At 37.7% G+C, this 24,358-nt stretch overlaps 2 pseudogenes; one reads left to right on the forward strand and one right to left on the reverse strand.

Annotated features, from left to right (window-relative positions):
- The window catches only part of LOC136322311 (calcyphosin-2-like), a 134,891-nt pseudogene that overhangs the window by 96,519 nt on the left and 14,014 nt on the right, over positions 1–24,358 (reverse strand).
- On the forward strand, positions 13,905–19,601 carry LOC136323711 (ras-related GTP-binding protein C pseudogene; annotated as a pseudogene).

Raw genomic sequence — 24,358 nt, forward strand, 5'->3', positions numbered from 1 at the left:
TCAATACAGAAAGCACACCTTAACTGCTGACATTTATGGTGGGTAAGAGTTTGTAGCAAAGGTTAGAACCACCCTCAGGCACATTGATTTAGAAGTCTGTAAACATAAAGCAGATTAGAAACAAAAGTCACATGGGTGCAAAGAAGCTGACAACATGAAAAATGACAAGCAAACTAGAAGATATGAACATAAAAACTACAAGCTCACTGCTTCTGTTATCCAGGTAGATAGTTAACATCAAATTTAAAAATTGCCAGCTATGCCTGACCAGGCAGTGATGCAATGGATAGAGCATCGGCCTGGAACACTGAGGACCCAGGTTCGAAATCCTGAGGTTGTTGGCTTGAGTGTGGGCTCACCGGCTTGAGAACGGGGTCAATGGCTTGAGCATGGGATCAGAGACATAACTGACTCCATGGTCATTGGCTTGAAGCCTAATATCACTGGCTTGACCAAGGGGTCACTGGCTCAGCTGTAGCCCCCTGGTCAAGGCACATAGGAGGAAGCAATCAATGAACAACTGAGGTGCCACAACTATGAGTTGATACTTCTCATTTCTCTCCCTTCTTGTCTGTCTGTATCTGTCTATCCCTCTCTCTCTCTAAAAAAAAAAAGAAAGAAAAAGAAAATAAAAAAGAATACCACCTACATTTTAAAAATAAATATTAATTTTTGATGTAAAGTCTACCTACATAAACATTTCCTTGAAAAATACAGATAAATAAGTGCTACCACAATCAAGTGGAATGTTCTTGATAGTGAATTTAGATACATTGCCACTAATAAAGTAATTGTAAGGAAAACAAATCCACTAACACCTAGATAGTTTTGAATATACAAAGAACAATACCCGGTGGACCTTAAGTAGTGGTGACATGAATTTCAAGTATAACTTTAAACATATATCAAAAAACCTTATCTGAGACAGTTTTACCTTATAAAGTAGCTTCTTTGTTTTTAGAATGGTCCTACTCATACTCTTTATTCTATTAAACATACATATATAAATAATAATAGGCATAGAAAAATAAAGTGCTTGAGGTTTTACTAAAAGAACTATAACAAGTTAGTAACTTAGGACATCCACAGAAAATCAGTCCACCAGTCAAGATTGATTACACATTTGCTGTCAATTCAGAAGATAATGATTCTGAATGGATGTGACCAAAATAAGCTATACATTAAATATTCCTTCAGAGATAATGAAAATATTACTGGCTTAATCCATATTGCTTTATTATTATTTAATCTAAAGAGTTTTCCCAATTTTTGATCTAATGCACACTGGTAGTCCCTCAATCAATTACAGATGTGCCTAAAATTTAATCACTGGGAGTGTCTGGGGTTGCCAGTATACTCCAACTTCAAGCAGTTTGGTCTGATGAGTAGTGGGCACACAATGCAATATACAGATGCTATATCATAGACTTGCACACTTGAAATCTATATAATTTTATTAACCAATATCACCACAATAAATTTAATTTTAAAATAAACATAATATTAAATAAACTACTTCTATTGAAGAAAAAATAAATTTTTATTTTAACGCTAAAAAAAGAAATGGTGTAATAATCTATTTGTACCAGAACTAGTCTAAGCAACAATCATCAAAAAATAGAATTGATTTTTTTCTTCTTTTCCAAGTGAAAGAAGAGAAAATACAGAGACAGAGTCCTACATGTGCCCCGACCAGGATCCCACTCAGCTACCCCTGTCTGGGGCCAACGCTCTACCAATTTGGGGCCATTCTTATAACCAAGCTATATTTAGCACCTGAGCAGAGACAACATGGAGCCATCCATCTTTAGCACCCAGGGGGCCAATGCGCTCAAATCAATTGAGCCATGGCTGCAAGAGGGGAAGAGAGAGAAAGAGTAAAGGGGGAGTAGGAAGGGTGAAGAAGCAGATAGTCACTTCTCCTGTGTGCCCTTACCAGGAATAGAACCCGAGACATCCACATGCCAGGCCAACACTCTACCACTGAACCAACAGGCCAGGGTATTATTGATGTTGTAGAAAATATAATGTAATTAATATTGGAAGTCTAAAATTTTGTTCCCTTTTTCCCAAAGAGCATTTATTTTATTCCTGTCTTTTTCTTTAACTGCTCTGAATTTCTCTAGTTTTCTTAGCTTTTGACTTTGAAAAAAAAAAATAACCAGACTCCTTTGGGCAAGGTGTCAATGCCAAATAAGCCCACTGACATAAATAACAGCCAATTAACATTTAGAACACTATAAAAAAATCTTTTTTACAAACTTTCAAAAATTCAGGACAATTTCTCTACAGTAAATATACGAAACATCAATCATTTATAAAAATGAAGACTCAGTTTGTACATTAATAAATGTTTATCTCAGTCCACATTAAAATGTTGAAATTGAGAGTAATGGCGGAGTAGGAAGCGATACCGATAAATCTCCCCCAAAACTCAACAAGATCTTCAACCAGAAACAGAAAAACCTATACTTGGAGCTTCCAGATTCTTCGCAATACACCCAAAGGTATGATTGAGTGAAAAATTGGCTAAATATATAACCAAACCCCGAAGGAAATAGGGAGTAAGAAATGCTCCACCTTCCTCACTAACCTAAACAGGGCGGCTTTCTCTGGTAACTGTGAATATAGAAACTGAGGCGGGCAAAGGGGGTGAATAGATCCAGGCCGCCGCAGCAAAAACGGCCGAACCAGGCTGTGGCTCAGAGATCCAAGCTGAGGAAAATCTGATCCTGTGGCAACCCGGGCAATACAAGCTAACACTCGTGCCAAACCCAAACAAAGAAAGACAAGCGGAGCGGCCATTTTACCCGGTCTCCTGGTCGGTGCGCAGTTAGTGGAAGAGAGATTTCTTCCTAAGCCGCGTAAGTGGGTGCCCGTGTTGCCCCACGGAGAGGCAGGGTCAGAGGCCTTTCTGTGGGCCGAGGGCAGAGTCTCTGGGCAGCCCCAGCGCCCTGGGAAAGCAACGCACGGGAGGGAGTGAGAACTAATCCCAACGGTGGAGATTTTCCGTGCTGGTGAGGGTTTCACTCAGAGGGAACCACGGCCGGCCTCATATCCTGGTTTGCGCGCGCAGATAAGGAGTGAGCGATTCCTCCGAGTGCCTCGGCAGTGCGCGCCCGTGTTATCGCACAGAGGGGCAGAGTCAGGGGCCTTTGTGTGGGCCAAAGTGGAATCTCGGGCCGCCCCAGCGCTTTGCAAAAGCCGCACACGGGGACGGAGCGAGACTCAATTCCAACGCTGCAACTTTTCCCTGCGGTTGGGGGTTTCACTCAGAGCGTGAGACTGCTGGCCGGATATCCTGGTTGCAGACAGTGAGTGAGAGTTTCCTCCAAGTGCCCCGGAAGTGGGCGCCCGCTTGTGTTACCGGATAGAGTGGCAGAGCCAGAGGTCTTCCAGTGGGCGGAAAGCCCGCCTGATTATGCTAGCAGCTCTGACTGACTGAGCCTTACCCAGAGCCCTGTGCTGAGTGGAAATAGAGTGGGGAGTTGCCAGCAATTTGAGCCTCTTACTATCCAGGCAGAGGCAGCAGCAACCCCATACCTGGACTATCAGGCTACTAATTGAGGAAGGAAAGACTAGGAGAAAGGCTCCAGGAACACGCACTCTCTCACTGTCAGAGCCTATAAATGCTAATGAGCCTCGACTCCCAACGAGAATAAAGCACAATACATGACATTGCCATAGAGACTTATCAACTGCAAACCTCTACCTGAGCGTGCCAAAGGGGCAGAACCCGGGGTACAGAGTCACCGACCAGGAAGAGGGAGAGAAAAGAAAAAGCAAGAAGATAACCTCTCAAAATCAAGAATAATCTGCAGACTTTATAACCTATCCCATTTTATTATATTTGTTCGTTTGTTTCTCTTATCTTCATTCTTGAGACTTTTTTTTTTCCTCCTCCAATTTGGCCGATTAACTCTCTACCGGTCTTACTCTCTCCTCTCCTTGAACTACACTACCCACAAGTGTTACATCTCCCATTATCATTTCTCTTCTCTTCCTTTCTCTCTATGAGGGTTGCACTCCAAAACCCTTAAATCTCTCTCTCTCTCTCCTTTCTTTTTTCTTCTTTTAGTGGTTCCCTCTTTTTTTCTCTCTCTCTCTTTCTTTTCTCCCTCTATATTAGTTTCTTCCTTTCTCCTTTACATCTCCTCTCATTCAAACCTCAATAACAAACAAATTATCTTATCTGGGACTCAAACCTATGTTTGTGGCATTTTGGGGGGTTTTTACTTCACCTTTTTAACTCACTAGCAGTGCTCCCATCCCTGGCTCTCCATATTATCTAGTTCTTGTTCCACTAAATACAATAGTAAGTTTTTAATTTGTCCCCCCATTTTTCCATTTTCCTCTTATTCCTCTCATCATAACTCTTAGAAAACCAACACCTAAAAGCAAATCATTTTATTCTTGACCCAAATTTTTTCCTTATTTGCTTTTTGTGGGTCCATACGCTCTTTTTTTTTTCTTTTTCCTTTTTTTTTTTTTTTTTTTTTTTTTTTCTTTCTCACTTTTTTGCCCCTTTATTACTTTTCCCCAATTCAGGCCCTCCATCACAGGCATTGTTTGTTATAACTCACAGTCCACCACAAGATTTTCTCAAGAAAGAGGGGAGAGGAGAGGAGAGGAAAAAAAGAGGGGGGGAATAATTTCCTTTTTTAAAAAATTTTTAAAAAATTTTTATTTTATTTTATTTTTCTTTATTTCATTATTAATTTTTTAAAAAAAAACAACTCTTTTCGATTTGTTATTTTTTTATTTTTTTTAACTTTTTATTCTTTATTAAATCTCATTAATACTATCAACAAAACCACCCTCAGATGCCATTAAGGAAGAGAAAATCGAATATCATGGATACAAAAGAAAGAGAGGTAACACAGCTAGATGAGGAAAAATCTATGGAGAAAAAATTTAATATATTGGAAACCTTGGAGCTAAATGACAGAGAATTCAAGATAGAAATCCTAAAAATCCTCCGAGATATACAAGAAAACACAGAAAGGCAATATAGGGAGCTCAGAAAACAACTCCATGAACACAAAGAATATATGTCCAAGGAAATTGAAACTATAAAAACAAATCAAACAGAGATGAAAAACTCAATTCACGAGCTGAAAAACGAAGTAACAAGCTTAGCTAATAGAACAGGTCAGATAGAAGAGAGGATTAGTGAAATAGAAGACAAGCAACTTGAGGCACAACAGAGAGAAGAAGAAAGAGACTCAAAAATTTAAAAAAATGAGATAGCCCTACAAGAATTATCTGACTCCATCAAAAAGAATAACATAAGAATAATAGGTATATCAGAGGGAGAAGAGAGAGAAAATGGAATGGAGAACATACTTAAACAAATAATTGATGAGAACTTCCCAAGCCTGTGGAAAGAACTAAAGCCTCAAGTTCAAGAAGCAAACAGAACTCCAAGTTTTCTTAACCCCAACAAACCTACTCCAAGGCATATCATAATGAAATTGACACAAACCAACAGCAAAGAAAAAATTCTCAAGGCAGCCAGGGAAAAGAAGAATACAACATATAAAGGAAGGCCCATTAGATTATCATCAGATTTCTCAGCAGAAACTCTACAAGCTAGAAGAGAGTGGACCCCAATATTTAAAGTCCTGAAAGAGAGGAACTTTCAGCCACGAATACTATACCCATCAAAGCTATCCTTCAAATACGAAGGAGAAATAAAAACATTCACAGATACAGAAAAGATGAGGGAATTTATCATCAGAAAACCCCCACTCCAGGAATTACTAAAGGGGGTTCTCCAATCAGATACAAAGAACAAAAAAAAACAGAGCCACAAGTAAAAGCTCCAAGAAGAACACAATAAAACCAAATTTAAACTGTGACAACAACAAAAAGAAAGAGGGGGAGAAGACGGAGATTAACAGTAGCAAAGGACGATGGAGTGCAAAAGTACTCACAAAATAGTTCGCTACAATGAACAGGGTAGGGACCCTTTTCATTACTCAAAGGTAACCACCATTGAAAAAACCACCACAGAAGCACATGAGATAAAAAAGATAGCAACAGAGGAAAGATGTATGGAATACAACCAAATAAAAACAAAAGATAGAAAAACGAAAGAGAAGGATCAAACAAGACACAAAACTAACAGAAAGCAAGATATAAAATGGCAATAGGGAACTCACAAGTATCAATAATTACACTAAATGTAAATGGATTAAACTCACCAATAAAAAGGCACAGAGTAGCAGAATGGATTAAAAAAGAAAATCCAACTGTATGCTGCCTACAGGAAACTCATCTAAGTAACAAGGATAAAAACAAATTCAAAGTGAAAGGCTGGAAAACAATACTCCAAGCAAATAACATCCAAAAAAAAGCAGGTGTAGCAATACTCATATCGGATAATGCTGACTACAAGACAGGAAAAGTACTTAGAGACAAAAATGGCCATTTCATAATGGCTAAGGGGACACTGAATCAAGAAGACATAACAATTCTTAATATATATGCACCAAACCAAGGAGCACCAAAATATATAAGACAGCTACTTATTGATCTTAAAACAAAAACTGACAAAAATACAATCATACTTGGAGACCTCAATACACCGCTGACGGCTCTAGATCGGTCATCCAAACAGAGAATCAACAAAGACATAGTGGCCTTAAACAAAACACTAGAGCACCTGGATATGATAGACATCTACAGGACATTTCATCCCAAAGTGACTGAGTATACATTTTTCTCCAGTGTACATAGATCATTCTCAAGAATTGACCATATGTTGGGCCACAAAAACAACATCAGCAAATTCAGAAAAATTGAAGTTGTACCAAGCATATTTTCTGACCATAAAGCCTTGAAACTAGAATTCAACTGCAAAAAAGAGGAAAAAAATCCCACAAAAATGTGGAAACTAAACAACATACTTTTAAAAAATGAATGGGTCAAAGAAGAAATAAGTGCAGAGATCAAAAGATATATACAGACTAATGAAAATGACAATACGACATATCAGAATCTATGGGATGCAGCAAAAGCAGTGATAAGAGGGAAGTTCATATCGCTTCAGGCATATATGAACAAACAAGAGAGAGCCCAAGTGAACCACTTAAATTCCCACCTTAAGGAACTAGAAAAAGAAGAACAAAGACAACCCAAAACCAGCCGAAGAAAGGAGATAATAAAAATCAGAGCAGAAATAAATGAATTAGAGAACAGAAAAACTATAGAAAAAATTAATAGAACAAGGAGCTGGTTCTTTGAAAAGATCAACAAAATTGACAAACCCTTGGCAAGACTTACCAAGGAAAAAAGAGAAAGAACTCATATAAACAAAATCCAAAATTAAAGAGGAGAAATCACCACGGACACCGTAGATATACAAAGAATTATTGTAGAATACTATGAAAAACTTTATGCCACTAAATTCAACAACCTAGAAGAAATGGATAAATTCCTAGAACAATACAACCTTCCTAGACTGAGTCAAGAAGAAGCAGAAAGCCTAAACAGACCTATCAGTAGAGAAGAAATAGAAAAAAACATTAAAAACCTCCCCAAAAATAAAAGTCCAGGCCCTGACGGCTATACCAGCGAATTTTATCAAACATTCAAAGAAGACTTGGTTCCTATTCTACTCAAAGTCTTCCAAAAAATTGAAGAAGAAGCAATACTTCCAAACACATTTTATGAGGCCAACATAACCCTCATACCAAAACCAGGCAAGGATGGCACAAAAAAAGAAAACTACAGACCAATATCTCTAATGAATACAGATGCTAAAATACTAAACAAAATACTAGCAAATCGAATACAACAACATATTAAAAAAATAATACATCATGATCAAGTGGGATTCATCCCAGAATCTCAAGGATGGTTCAACATACGTAAAACGGTTAATGTAATACACCATATCAACAAAACAAAGAACAAAAACCACATGATCTTATCAATAGACGCAGAAAAGGCTTTCGATAAAATACAACACAATTTTATGTTTAAGACTCTCAACAAAATGGGTATAGAAGGAAAATATCTCAACATGATAAAGGCCATATATGATAAACCATCAGCTAACATCATATTAAATGGCACTAAACTGAAGGCTTTCCCCCTTAAATCAGGAACAAGACAGGGTTGTCCACTCTCTCCACTCTTATTTAATGTGGTACTAGAGGTTCTAGCCAGAGCAATCAGACAAGACAACGAAATAAAAGGCATCCATATCGGAAAAGAAGAAGTAAAGGTATCACTTTTTGCAGATGATATGATCCTATACATCGAAAACCCCAAAGAATCCACAAAAAGACTACTAGAAACAATAAGCCAATACAGTAAGGTCGCAGGATACAAAATTAACATACAGAAGTCAATAGCCTTTCTATATGCCAACAATGAAACAACTGAGAAGGAACTCAAAAGAATAATCCCCTTCACGATTGCAACAAAAAAAATAAAATACTTAGGAATAAACATAACAAAGAATGTAAAGGACTTATATAATGAAAACTATAAACCATTGTTAAGGGAAATCGAAAAAGATATAATGAGATGGAAGAATATACCTTGTTCTTGGCTAGGAAGAATAAATATAATCAAGATGGCTATATTACCCAAAGCAATATACAAATTTAATGCAATTCCCATCAAAATTCCAATGACATTTTTTAAAGAAATAGAGCAAAAAATCATCAGATTTATATGGAACTATAAAAAACCCCGAATAGCCAAAGCAATCCTAAAGAAAAAGAATGAAGCTGGGGGCATTACAATACCTGACTTCAAACTCTATTATAGGGCCACGACAATCAAAACAGCATGGTATTGGCAGAAAAATAGACACTCAGACCAATGGAACAGAATAGAAAGTCCAGAAATAAAACCACATATATATAGTCAAATAATTTTTGATAAAGGGGCCAACAACACACAATGGAGAAAAGAAAGCCTCTTCAATAAATGGTGCTGGGAAAACTGGAAAGCCACATGCAAAAGAATGAAACTGGACTACAGTCTCTCCCCCTGTACAAAAATTAACTCAAAATGGATCAAAGATCTAAACATAAGACCTGAAACAATTAAGTACATAGAAGAAGACATAGGTACTCAACTCATGGACCTGGGTTTTAAAGAGCATTTTATGAATTTGACTCCAATGGCAAGAGAAGTGAAGGCAAAAATTAATGAATGGGACTACATCAGACTAAGAAGTTTTTGCTCAGCAAGGGAAACTGATAACAAAATAAACAGAAAGCCAACTAAATGGGAAATGATATTTTCAAACAACAGCTCAGATAAGGGCCTAATATCCAAAATATACAAAGAACTCATAAAACTCAACAACAAACAAACAAACAATCCAATAAAAAAATGGGAAGAGGATATGAATAGACACTTCTCCCAGGAAGAAATACAAATGGCCAACAGATATATGAAAAGATGCTCATCTTCTTTAGCTATTAGAGAAATGCAAATCAAAACGGCAATGAGATACCACCTCACACCTGTTCGATTAGCTGTTATTAGCAAGTCAGGTAATAGCAAATGTTGGAGAGGCTGTGGAGAAAAAGGAACCTTCATACACTGTTGGTGGGAATGTAAAGTAGTACAACCATTATGGAAGAAAGTATGGTGGTTCCTCAAAAAACTGAAAATAGAACTACCTTATGACCCAGCAATCCCTCTACTGGGTATATATCCCCAAAACTCAGAAACATTGATACGTAAAGACACATGCAGCCCCATGTTTATTGCAGCATTGTTCACAGTGGCCAGGACATGGAAACAACCAAAAAGCCCATCAATAGATGACTGGATAAAGAAGATGTGGCACATATACACTATGGAATACTACTCAGCCATAAGAAATGATGACATCGGAACATTTACAGCAAAATGGTGGGATCTTGATAACATGATACGAAGCGAAATAAGTAAATCAGAAAAAAACAGGAACTATATTATTCCATACGTAGGTGGGACATAATAGTGAAACTAAGAGACATTGATAAGAGTGTGGTGGTTACGGGGGGGAGGAGGGAATGGGAGAGGGATAGGGGGTGGGAGGGGCACAAAGAAAACAAGATAGAAGGTGACAGAGGACAATCTGACTTTGGGTGGTGGGTATGCAACATAATTGAACAAGATAACCTGGACTTGTTATCTTTGAATATATGTATCCTGATTTATTGATGTCACCCCATTAAAAAAATAAAATTATATAAAAAAAAAAACAAAAAAAACAAAAAACAAGAGACTATACAAATAACCAGAAAAATAAAATAAAATAAAATAAATTGTTGAAATTATTTGTTCAAACGTAAGTCTGTTAAATCTTGCAGGGAAAATTATCTTACTCGTTTATCAAATAAGTGAACATACTGATAACTTACAGCGTTGGATTTTCTTGTACTGTGTTGCGCATGGTAAGGGTTGTCTGCATAACACTGCTGTAAGAGGGCTTTCCTATCCAGAGTTGTAAGGTAATCCGTGATTGCTTCTTCCTCTCGTACAACTGTACATGAAAGCAATAAATTACTCTCATGCACATATCTAAATAATATTTGTTTTTAACAAAAGTAAGGATTAAAGAACCCCCGAATGTGTCATTGGTTACATGTGTAGGGGTTACCAGTACAGGCTCTGACGATCAGATCATCTGTCTGAACCCAGCTCTTCCACTTTCTAGGTATATGTCCTTTCTGTGCATGCCTTGGTTTACTCATGGAGATTAGAATTAAAATGGTAATTAATAATAGCAACTACTTCACAAACACACACAGAAGATTAAATGAGATAACACATGTCCAACACTTGATAAATACCTAACATCCAGTGAGTATTAAATAAACAGTAGTAACTATTATAACGATTATCGTCCATTTAAGTTTTTGTAAAGTTAATAAATGTGGGCATGCCCACTCCTTTACAAAATTAAATTTAGAGGTAAAATACTAAAACATGGGGTGCATCTGTTGAGGTAAAAATCCTTTGGGGTCCTAAAAAGATGAACACTAAATTTTTCTCTGAATATAAGATGTGCTTAACAACAACAAAAGTGTTCCAGTAGGATAGCAACTGACAAAAATTTTATAGAGTTCAAGAGTTTCCCTTAGAGTTTGTTCCTACTTTAGATCTTTCCTGAAAAGTCTATCTTCATACCCTATTCTGTCTTCAGGACCTTGGATTGCTACATGAAATTTTATTATATATTTACTTATGACTTGTTGCCTGCCCTTCCTGCTATAAGTTCCATGAGGGCAGGAACCTCGCACTATCCCTGGTGCCAGAGCAGGACCACACACAGTGAGCACCCGATGAACATTTATTCAATGAACCAATAATGAATCTTGTTGAAGTAGTAACTGTTGGAAATTAATGTATGAGGATATTATATACTTTTATTTATTTATCTGCTAATATGTTTGTCAGATTTTCTTTCAAACATAAAAATAGCATTTTGTTTTGTTTCTGGTTGTTTTCAAACTTTACAAAAGAAAACAGTGACATTTCCACTTGGTATCTCAAATTTAACCTCCTCAAACCTGCCTTCCCTGTGGTCTTCCACCCTTTTAATCACTCAAGCTAAAAGCCTTAGCATCATTCTTCCCCTTCCCTTTCTCTCAAGGCTACAACTAATCCATTACCAAATATTCTCAGACTTACTTTCAAAATCTACCCAGAATCTGGCTTTTCATTAGATGGGAAAAATCTGTGAAATTTCCCTGCCTACTTAGACACTAGATTATTATATTTGTGTGCATTGTTTGGATCTGGGAATTTTGTTTTAAGATAAGGAGACCTAAAAATCCCATAACTCTTGTTCATTATGCTTTCAGCTAAACACTGTGATTTAGTTCTAGCTAATTCCTACATGGATTAGAGAAATTAGTTGATATGCCACATATACTTATAAATTAATTTTTTGTAAGTAATATTCTTTTATTTATTGATTTTAATTTATTGTGTTTATATAGATTCTAGTGTTGCCCCGAATGCATCGTCCCTCCCCCATATTCCCCTCAACATCTCTCTTGTCCCCCTTCCCATAGCGCCCTCCCCCCTTCCCTTCAGGTGTATCCCATCCTGTCATTCCCTTTCCCTCTGTCCTCTTTTCCTCTGGACCCTTTGATCTTTCCTCTTTCTCAATTCCATTCCTCAGTTCACACTGTTCATTGGATATTTCAAATGATTGAGGTCATATGATATTTTTCATTTTCTGCCTGGCTTATTTCACTTAACATAATAGTTTCCATGTCCATCCATGTTGTTGCAAAAGGTAAGATTTCCTTCTTTTTCATGGCCCCATGGTATTCCATTGTATATATGTATCACAGCTTTTTAATCCACTCATCCATTGATGGACACTTGGGCTGTTTCCAGATCTTCACCATTGTGAAAATGCTACCATAAACATGGGGGTGCATTTCTCCTTTGAAACATTATCTATAGAAAAATGCTAAGCAACTACAAACATCAAACTTCCCTGAAAATACATTTTCTTACAAAAAGTTAACTGAATTAAGAATTTGTATACAACTGTTCTCTTTATGGCTAGTTGTATCATAAACTGTGTTTCCAAACATTTCTCTCCAAAATTCAAGATTAACCTCATTTGTATGCTTCTGGAAAGCCATTAAATGTGTTATGTTTATTTGTGCTTATTGAATTTACACCTAATTAATATTAAATGAAAACATAACAATTTCAGCAATTCATGATGTTAAAAAAATCTCCTAAAATGAGGAAGACAATCATGGAGAGATGATAGTTTTAGAATAAAACAAGGTCACTATAAAGTTTGAAACCACTTTTATACCTTAATATTTAGACTGGAAGACAAACAGAGTTCAAGAGAGCGACAACAGAAACAGCCATACTGTATGATATTGTCTTCTTTCCAACCCTTTAGGGTTATTATGAGGAATAAACTAATTAACTAAGTAAAATACTTAAAATGGTCCTGGGCACACTTATTATCATTAACAGCAAGACATATCAGACAAAAAGATGTTTCGATAATACATATATTCCTTTTTAAAATTTCATTATAATTTCATAAAGCCTCATACACTACCTTGTCATCTATCTCATTTTTTTGGAGACAGTTGATGCATGAGATTTGATTTGGTCTTCTCTGCATTTCTCTGACTATACTGTTTATATCCCTCTTTCATTTCAGTTTTGTATTGCTGATATTTTAGTTTATATTTGTCCGTTGGTTCTGGTAAATCTTCAGGTATAATGTCCTGCTCCTAAAACACAAAGAAAACATATGCTATACATGAGGAAAAACAAAATTATTAATTTCTGTTATTAACATGAACAGGTTTATCATTTACCTTAGCATTTATCCCTAAGAAGCAAACAGTTATATCTGTGTTCCAAACAGAAGTGTTAGTTAAGACATTTAGCTGTACAGCATCGCTGAGCAATCGGAGCAGACAGAACTGCTCAAATGGGCGCTGGCCTTCTATGCCAGTAAGCCTGTACCTTGTTTCCCAGTGAAAAATCAACCCTGAGGAGTAACGTCAGAGAAATAGCACCGTGAGGGGTGCTCCGGATATTGCTCCTTGAAATTTCAACAAATTCAACAACTAAAGACAAAGAAAAAAATCTCAGGAGCACCTGAAACACACACACACACCAGACAAAGGTATGACTGGGTGAAAAGGTGGCTGAATATGTAATCCACTCTGAAGGAAATAAGACTGAGAACAGGGTTTTTCACTTTCCTCACTGATCTGAGGAAGGAGCGCTTTTGTCTGAAGCCCAGGGATGCAGAGGGTCTGAGGCAGAGGGAAGAAGCTGGGTTAGGGTGGACAATCAAGCAGAAGAAAGACCACACTAGCTCTGCCTAAGACCACGGTCGAGGGACACACACAGGTGGCAGCACTGACAAAGGTTTCCCGTACAGGATGCTCATGGCAGCTGGAGCTGGCACCAGCAGCTTTGTGCACACCGGGCTCCAAAATCATGGGCAGTATGGGAGTGGCTACACCAGGTGCCACTGGCGTGGGTGTGGGTGTGCACAAGCATGTCCATGCAGGCTTGAGGGCTTAGCCCGAGATTACCAGTGATAGGCATCTTAGTGGACTGTTGCCGGTGTCTTTGTGCATTCCAAGATCCACCACCAGCATGGGACGTGCACAAAGGCAAGATCCCTGGACTGTCCAGGCAGGGCACCTCTATGGGCCTGCATTCCTCCCTCTGACAGAGATCACAGGCCCTGTCCGCCTAAGTGGGCCGGTGCAAGCCTCTGTGTACACTGCTGAAGTTCTGGGGGCTGGGCATGCACATGGTTTGCTGCAGGTTACCAAACAGTGCACAAGGGAGAAGCCTGTGGAGATTAGAACCACAGAGCGCTGAGGTGTACTAGACAAACCCGGGGCCCTTAGAAAAGCACTTGATCTGCAATCTGCTCCCAGCCCACAGCGCACGCTGAGACGTCCTGGACCTGTCTGCTGACCCTTAGAAAGGTGCAAAATCTGCAATCAGCTCCCAGCCCTGCCTGCTCATGCTGGTGGCTCTGGTTAGCATTGCCTTACCCAGAACAGTGCTTTGAGCGATACTGGAGGAAGGTCCTGGTTTCTCTTAGAGCCTCTTGCTCTTCAAGCAGTGGCTGGGGTGGACCTCATAGCTAAGTCCCCCGGCTGTTAGCTCAGGTGGGAGATAGGTGGGGAGAGGCACCGGGAAAACTGAGTCTCCCATTGTCAGAGCCTCCAAGCGAGACAACAGCAAACCTATGCCAAAGAGCCCCACAGGGGCAAAACCTGTAGTACAGCACCACTTGCCGAAAAAAAAAAAGAAGCTACTTCTCAAAACTAAGAAAAAATTACATTTTTATAACTTTTTTTTGTTTTTTTCTATTTTAGTAATGGCATCTTGTATCTTCTTTCCTTTTTATTCTTTATTTTTCCTTTTGAACTTCATTATCCATAGTTGTTACATTTTTTTTTTTGTATTTTTACGAAGCTGGAAACGGGAGAGACAGTCAGACAGACTCCTGCATGCGCCCGACCGGGATCCACCCGGCATGCCCACCAGGGGGCCACCAGGGGGCAATGCTCTGCCCCTCCAGGGGGTCGCTCTGTTGTGGCCAGAGCAACTCTAGCACCTGGGGCAAAGGCCAAGGAGCCATCCCCAGTGTCCGGGCCATCTTTGCTCAACTGGAGCCTCGGCTGCGGGAGGGGAAGAGAGAGACACAGAGGAAGGATTGGGGGAGGGGTGGAGAAGCAGATGGGTGCTTCTCCTGTGTTCCCTGGCCGGGAATCGAACCCAGGACTTCTGCACGCCAGGCCGACACTGTACCACTGAGCCAACTGGCCAGGGTCATAGTTGTTACATTTTTCATTCTTGTTATTTTAAGGGTTTCATTTCAAAAACCTGTATCATTTTTTTCCTTTTTCTTTTTCTTTTTCTCTCACTTGATCCTCATTTATCAACTAATTATTATATTTTGGATTCATATTTTTCTTTGTGGCATTTTGCGTGTTTTTTATTTCATCTTTTATCTCTTTTGTCATTTTTCCTCAGTTCCTGCTCCTTGTTCTCTGCAATTTTGTTTCTACTTATCATTATAGAATTTTAATTTTTTCACTGTATCTTTTCAATTTTTATTTTATTTTTTAATTATCTCTTATTAGTGTTATTAATAATATCACTCTCAAATGCCATTAACAAAAAAAATCAAATATCATGGATAGAAAAGACAGAGATGTAGCTCAGATAGATGATGAAAAATCTCTAGAAAAAAATTTCAATTGCTCAGAAACCTTGGAGTTAAATGACAGAGAATTACAAATTGAAGTCCTAAAAATACTCAGAGAAATACAAGAAAGCACGGAAAAGCAATTTAGAGAGCTCAAAAAAAAATTCAATGAACAAAAAGAATACTTTTCCAAGGAAATTGAAACTATAAAAAGGAACTAAACAGAGATGAAAAACTCAATACACAAATTAAAAAATGAGGTAACAAGCTTAGCTAATAGAACAGGCCAGACAGAGGAGAGAATTAGTGACATAGAAGACAGGGAACTAGAGATACTACAGAGAGAAGAGGAGAGAGACTCAAAAATTTTTTTAAAAAAATGAGAAAGCCCTACAGGAATTGTCTGACTCCATCAGAAAGAGCAACATAAGAATAATGGGTATATCGAAAGGAGAAGAGAGAGAAAATGGAATGGAGAACATACTCAAACAAATAATTGATGGGAACTTAAGAATTAGAGCCTCAAATCCAAGAAGGAAACAGAAAACCAAGTTACCATAACCCAAACAGACCTATTCCAAGGCATATCATAATAAAATTATCACAAAGCAATGAAAAAAATAAAATCCTCAAGGCAGCAAGGGAAAAGAAGAATACAACATATAAAGGAAGTCCCATTAGACTATCATCAGGTTTCTCAGCAGAAACTCTACAAGCCAGAAGAGAGTGGACCCCAATATTTAAAGTACTGAAAGAGAGGAACTTCCAGTCAAGAATTCTATATCCATCACAGCTATCCTTCAATATGAAGGGGAAATAAAAACATTCACAGATATAGAAAAGATAAGGGAATTTATCACCAGAAAGCCCTCATTTCTGGAAATAATAAAGGGGTTATCCAACCAGATACAAAGAACAAAACAAAACAAAATCACAAGTAAAAACACCAACAAGTTCACAATAAAAACAAGATTAATCTGTGACAACAAAAACAAAAAAGGGAAGAGGACAAAGATTAATAGTAGCAAAGGATGATGAAGTGCTTAGAAGCACACATGAGATAATGTACTACAATGAATATGATATATATCCTTTTTATTACCTAATGGTAACCACCCCTGAAAAAACCACTACATAAACACATGGCTTACAAAATCAAGAAACAGAGAAAAGAAGTATGGAATAGAACCAAACAAAAACAAATGACAGAAAAACAAAAAAGAAGAACCAAACAAGATACAGAGCTATCAGAAATCAATATATAAAATGGTAATAGGACACCCTCAAGTGTCAGTAATTACATTAAGTGTAAATGGATTAAACTCACCAATAAAAAGACACAGAGTAGCAAAGTGGATAAAAAAAAATCCAAGAGTATGCTGCCTTCAAGAATCACATCTAAGCTACAAGGATAAAAACAAATTCAAAGTGAAAGATTGGAAAACAATTCTCTGAGAAAATAATATCCAAAGAAAAGCAGGTGTAGCTACACTCATATTACCATAGCTGACTACAAGACAACAAAGGTAATCAGAGACAAAGATGGTAATTTCATAATGATAAAAGGGACATTGAATCAAGAAGATATAACATTTCTTAATATATATGCACCAAACCAAGGAGCACCAAAGTATATAAGACATCTACTAACTGATCTAAAAATAAAAACTGACAAAAATACAATCATACTTGGAGACCTCAATACACTGCTGATGGCACTAGATCGTTCATGAAAACAGAAAATCATTAAACAAATATGGCCTTAAATGAAACATGAGAACAATTGGATATGATACACATCTACAGGACAAATGCCATACATTTCTCTACAGTGTACATGGAACATTCTCAAGAATTGACCATATGTTGGGCCACAAAACTATCATCAACAAATTCAGAAAGATTGAAATAATACCAAGTATATTCTCTGACCACAAAGCTTTGAAACTAGAATTCAACTTTAAAAAAGTAAACAAACACACAAAAATGTGGAAATTTAACAATATACTTCCAAAAAATGAGTGAGTCAAAGAAGAAATAAAAGCAGAGATCAGAAGATATATACAGACAAATGAAAATGACAACACAACATATCAGAACCTCTGGGATACAGCAAAAGCAGTAATAAGAGGGAAGTTCATATCACTACAGGCTTATATGAATAAATAAGAGAGAGCCCAAGTAAACAACTTAACATCACATCTTAGGGAACTAGAAAAAGAAAAACAAATGCAACCCAAAACCAGAAGAAGAAAGGAAATAATAAAAATCAGAGTAGAAATAAGTGAAATAGCAAACAGGAAAACCATAGAAAAATCAATAAAACAAGGAGCTGGTTCTTTAAAAAGAGCAACAAAATTGACAGACCCTTGGCAAGACTCACTAAGGAAAAAAGTGAAAGGACTCATATAAACAAAATCCAAAATGAAAGAGGAGAAATCACTACAGATATCATAGTTATACAAAGAATTATCATAGAATACTATGAAAAACTGGGTGGCGGCTGCCCGCGGCGGCGGTGAACTGGGAAAGCGGCGGCCTGGCTTGGCCTGGCCGGGCCTGGCCTGTTAGGGCGTGGGTGGTGCGGCTCTAGCACCATGTCCCTGCAGTACGGGGGCAGAGGAAGCGCCCCTCGCCGGCAGTTACCGCCCAGCGGATTCGTTCCCAAAGGACTTCGGGTACAGCGTGGAGGAGGAGGAGGAGGAAGAGGAAGTGGCAGCTGCGGGTGGCGGGCTTGAGGCGGGGCCGGTGGAGGCTGTGGCCCGGGGGGGTGCTGACAGTTCCAAGCCGAGGATTCTGCTCATGGACCTTAGGCGCAGCGGCAAGTCCTCCATCCAGAAAGTGGTGTTTCATAAAATGTCACCCAACGAGACCCTCTTTGTGGAAAGGCCCAACAAGATTTATAAAGATGACATTTCCAATAGCTCCTTTGTGAATTTCCAAATATGGGATTTTCCTGGGCAAATGGACTTTTTTGACCCCACTTTTGACGAGAGATGATCTTCAGGGTAACGGGAGCGTTGATATATGTCATTGATGCGCAGGATGACTACATGGAGGCTTTAACAAGACTTCACATTACTGTTTCTAAAGCCTACAAAGTTAACCCAGACATGAATTTTGAGGTTTTTATTCACAAAATTGATGGTCTGTCTGATGATCACAAAATAGAAACACAGAGAGACATTCATCAATGGGCCAATGATGACCTTGCAGATGCTGGGCTAGAAAAACTCCACCTTAGCTTTTATTTGACTAGTATCTATGACCATTCAATATTTGAAGCCTTTAGTAAGGTCGTACAGAAACTCATTCCACAACTGCCAACCTTGGAAAACCTACTAATTTGATTTTTATATCAAATTCAGGTATTGAAAAAGCTTTTCTCTTCGATGTGGTCAGCAAAATCTACATTGCAACAGACAGTTCTCCTGTGGACATGCAATCTTATGAACTTTGCTGTGACATGATTGATGTTGTAATTGATGTGTCTTGTATATATGGGTTAAAGGAAGATGGCAGTGGAAGTGCTTATGACAAAGAGTCTATGGCAATTATCAAGCTGAATAATACAACTGTCCTTTATTTAAAGGAGGTGACTAAATTTTTGGCACTTGTCTGCATTCTTAGGGAAGAAAGTTTTGAACGAAAAGATTTGACTACAACTTCCACTGTTTCCAAAAAGCTATTCATGAGGTTTTTGGAGTGGGTGTGACTTCTCACAGGGGCTGTGGTCACAGCCCAGTGCCCCCAGCCTGAAAGCATTGGCACACAACGGCACACCGCGAAATGCCATCTAGCCTGAATTCCAGTGGTTGGGGCTCTGTGCTAGCTTTTACTCTTCACTCCTGGGTCAGATGCCACGTGCTACAGGACATGGGAGTTGCCACTTGTGGGAATCTGGTGCCTGTCGCACTAGATATGAGGGGTAGAGTTTCTCATTTGGTTGAAAACCCTTCAACCAGTGGTCTACAAGTGAAGTTACTATTTCTTCTTTTTTAAAAATGGAAAAAAAGAATTTTAGAGACCATAGAACTCAAGTGTGTGTTTCTCCTCTCCGGGGTTCTACTTTAAGTAGTTGGGATATTTTGGACCTGGAGGTAACAAACACCATTTATCCATCCTTTCCAGGGACTGTTGCCATCATTTACCAGTCAAAAATAATAGAACTGAGTTTTTATACGCTTCACTTAGGTTTTCATTTGAGTCGTTTCTAAAAATGCTGCCTTGCTTAAGTTCTAACACTGCCTCTCAAATTTCAATTTTGGACATTGTGTATCTAAGATCTTCTAAATGCATTTGCTTGCTAACTCCAAAGACTAGTGGTCTGACTGCAGCAAAGGACATTCCTATATTTGTAACTGAAGAAATGAAAAAAATTTATGTTGCATCAGGTCAAGGGCAAAGTTCAACAGCGGAAGTATGGAGGAAAAAAATTTTAAAACAAGAAAAATTTGCACCTGTGTTTTGGATAAAAGATATCTGGGTTCTTTCTCCTGCATAAAATAAATGATCATGAGCAATGTAGCAAAGGGAATGAAAAAAATTTATTTTTCCCACAATCTCCTCTTGTGGAAGGAATTCGTTATGTAATTGAAATATTGAACTCATTTTTCTTTAAACTTGATACCAGCAGCTACATATCTTTTATTCTTAGTGGTCTAAATTCTTTATGTATGGCTGTTTTGTTGACCATGAATGACCCTAGGGCATGGGTGGACTGTCCCCTGGGAGTGAGAGAGAGCACATGGCGCCACACATGTGTCGTTCAACGTACTTCCTCTCCAGTATTCTGACACCAAGTGTCACTGTGGTACTTCCTTCCCTAGTATATTAATTCATAATTGTTTCTTTTTGTTGTTGGTTGATACCCTTTCTGTTGACTTAAACTTGCACATTATTTTTACTCCACAAACCCAGTAGTCATGTATTCCACTGGACCACTTGAGTACATAAGTGCCACTGTTTAATGAAATACGTGTATGCAGGTCTGTAAATCTAACAGTGTAACTTGGAGTGCTGCTTGCAGATGACTGACTGCTGCGTATTTACATGGACCATGGTAATATTCAAAAGAAAAATGCTTTTATATTTATAGATTATTTCATTGAATTATATAAAATGGGCATCAATAAATGTATTTACATAAAAAAAAACCCAAAACAAAAAAACTATATGCCACCTAATTTAACAATCTAGAAGAAATGGATAAATTCCTAGAACAATACAATATTTCTAAACTGAGTCACAAAGAAGTAGATAGCATAAACAGACCCATTAGAAGGGAGGAAACAGAAACAACTAACAAAAACCTCCCAAAAAATAAAAGTCCAGGGCCAGACGGCTATACTAGTGAATTTTATCAAGCATTCAAAGGAGATTTGGTTCCTATTCTACTCAAAGTCTTCCAAAATATCGAAGAAGAAGCAATACTTCCAAACACATTTTATGAGGCCAACATAACCCTCATATTGAAACTTGGCAAGGACAACACAAAAAAAGAAAACTATAGACCAACATTTCTAATGAATACAGATGCTAAAATCCTAAACAAATACTAGCAAATAAAACACAACAACACATTAAAAAAATAATTCATCATGATCAAGTGGGATTCATCTCAGAATCACAAGGATGGTTCAACGTAAGTAAAACAGTTAACGTAATACACCATGTCAACAAAACAAAGAACAAAAACCATATGATCCTATCAATAGATGCAGAAAAGGCATTAGATAAAATACATCATTTTATGTTTAAAACACTCAACAAAATGGGTATAGAAGGAAAATATCTCAACATAAAGGCCATTTATGACAAACCATCAGCTAACATCATATTAAATGGCAAAAAACTGAAAACTTTTCCTCTAAAATCAGGAACAAGAGAAGGTTGCCAACTCTCTCCACTCTGATTCAACATAGTGCTGGAAGTTCTAGCCAGAGCAATCAGACAAGAGAAAGAAAAGGCATTCATATTGGGAAAGAAGAAGTAAAGTTTCACTTTTCTTAATTTATTGTGTTTACATAGATTCTAGTGTCTCCCCGAATGCACCCCCCACCCTCATATTCACTTTTTGCAGATGATATAATCCTGTACATCAAAAACCGCAAAGACTCCACAAAATGACTATTAGAAACAACAAATAAATACAGAAAGGTCGCAGGATACAAAATTAATATACAGAAGTCTATTGCCTTTTTATATGCCAACAATGAAACTTCAGAAAATGATCTTTTAAAAAAATCCTTTTTACAGTTGCAACAAAAATACATCTAGGAATAAACATAACAAAGAATGTAAAGGACCTATATAATGAAAACTACAAAGCATTGTTAAGGGAAATCGAAAAAAGATACAATGAAATGGAAAAATATTTCTTGTTCTTGGATAGGAAGAATAAATATACTTAAAATGACCATATTACCCAAACAATATACAAATTTAATGCAATTTCCATCAAAATTCAATGTCATTTTTTTAAAGAAATGGAACAAAAAATCATCAGGTTTCTATGGAACTCTAAAAACCCCAAAGAACCAAAGTAATCCTAATGAAAAAGAACAAAGCTGGGGGCATTACAATACCTGACTTCAAATTATATTATAGAATCACAATAATCAAAACAGCATGAGGCCCTGGCCGGTTGGCTCAGTGGTAGAGCATCGGCCTGGCCTGTAAGGGGTCCCGGGTTCGATTCCCGGCCAGGGCACACAGGAGAAGCACCCATCTGCTTCTCTACCCCTCCCCCTCTCCTTCCTCTCTGTCTCTCTCTTCCCCTCCAGCAGCCAATTGTAATCAGTACTGAAATATAAAAAAAAAAATCAGAAAACATAATATAAAATATTATAGTACTAAATCCTATGAAAAAATAATTACTAATAAATCAGATTATCAAATTATTCAACTACTGAATCTTGAATTAAAAAAAGTTAGAAAGATTTTCCTGTCCCATTCTGCACACACAAACGAGAGGAATACTCTTGACTTCTCTTTCTGCTTCATTCACTTTAATCAATCAATAATTCCACTTTATGCAACTATGTCCATTTTATTTTATTTTTCTGGTCAACATCTTAATTCAGATCACCAGAATCTCTACCGTGTAAAAATTAATAAAAGGGAAACTTCACTAAAATGGAGAAGTAAGGCCAAAGGGGAAAGCTCTCTCACTCTATATCAATCACAGGAGAAACTGTCAATTACACCACAAGAGAGAAGTCAGCCCTCAACAGGAAAGAAACAACAATTATAAGACCCAATGGGAAAAATATACATTGCATATTCCACAAAAAATCAAGTACCCCAGCCAATTCAGCCAATGAGAAGCCATCATCTCCCTGCACTCTCATTTTTCTCTCCCAATTTCCTCCTTTTACTCCATAAAATTACCTTCCTCTCCTTTTTTTTTCTTCCTCTCCTTTTTGTGTTGAACTTACCCATGGCTTTTGCTAGAGCTTGCTTTTCCTGAATTGCAATTCTTTGCTGTCCTGAGCAAACCCACTTTTTGCTGCTAAAATGACTGGTTTTTATTTTTAAGGTCAATACATGCTAAACTGTAGCCCTCCTGACAAACTTGTACCCATTCTTCCTAGTCCAATCTCTTTTTTCAGTCAAAAAAGAAAAGAATCAGAATGATATTCCTAGTTACAGATCTGCATGACATTGTTCTGTGTAAAATCCTTCAGAAGCTTCCCATCGCCACCAGAAAAAAACCTTTCAATTCAATCTTAGCATCTGTCTCCAAAGCATGGCTCCTCATCCCCATCCCTTACCCTGTGTTGCAGTTGTACTGAACTATTCGCAGTATCTGGTGCAAGCCATGCCTTCTTTCCCATTTAAAACTTTGTTTAAGCTCTTTCCTCAGTCTCAAAAGCCTGGCTATTTCTTCTTCATCTTCTGGTACCAGCAATGATATATTTCTCCCAGGAAGTTTTTTCCAAACTTGGAAAGACGAGGTTAACCTCCAAAGCATCTTGCTCTTACTTCTACTTGAGATCTTATGACATTACACTATTGTTTCCCTTTTATTCTTCCTATTCTTGTCTTCCTGGAAGCCACAAACTTCTTAAAGGCAGGAGAGATGCCTTGACCTTGCCACTTGTAAAATGCCTGGTATATAACACACACATTTTAGACATTGTTCTAATTAAGCACTATTTACTAATGAGGAATAGAATTAATTTTAAAAATTTCCTGACAGTTATCCAGTATTCACATGAAAAAATCTCAGGGACAAACAACTTATTCTTTTCATGAACCCTCTAAATGCCAGAAAGCTTCCTGAAGGTAGCCTATTACAACTGCACCGTTCTCCAAAATGACTAATGCTTGCCTGAAAGGATGATGATGATGATGATGATGATGATGATGATATAAGTGACATTATCAAAGTAGGCACTATGCTGGATTCTTCACATGAACATGCTCAGTCCACCCTCATAACAATTCTTTGAATAAGATACTATTAATACCTCTTTAGTTCAGATGAAAAGAAGGAGGTTTAGAGAAGCAACTTGGTGAAAGTTATACAGCAGGCAAGTGGTGGAATCAGAATTAAAACTCGGCCCACTGAGTCCAGCCTTGAACATTACTCCGCTTCCACCTCAATACCAACTGTCAAGCAGTCAACCAGTCTTTAACTCTTTTATTCTAAAAATA

This window comes from Saccopteryx bilineata, chromosome 2 (assembly GCF_036850765.1).
Source record: "Saccopteryx bilineata isolate mSacBil1 chromosome 2, mSacBil1_pri_phased_curated, whole genome shotgun sequence".
Classification (NCBI taxonomy): Eukaryota; Metazoa; Chordata; class Mammalia; order Chiroptera; family Emballonuridae; genus Saccopteryx; species Saccopteryx bilineata.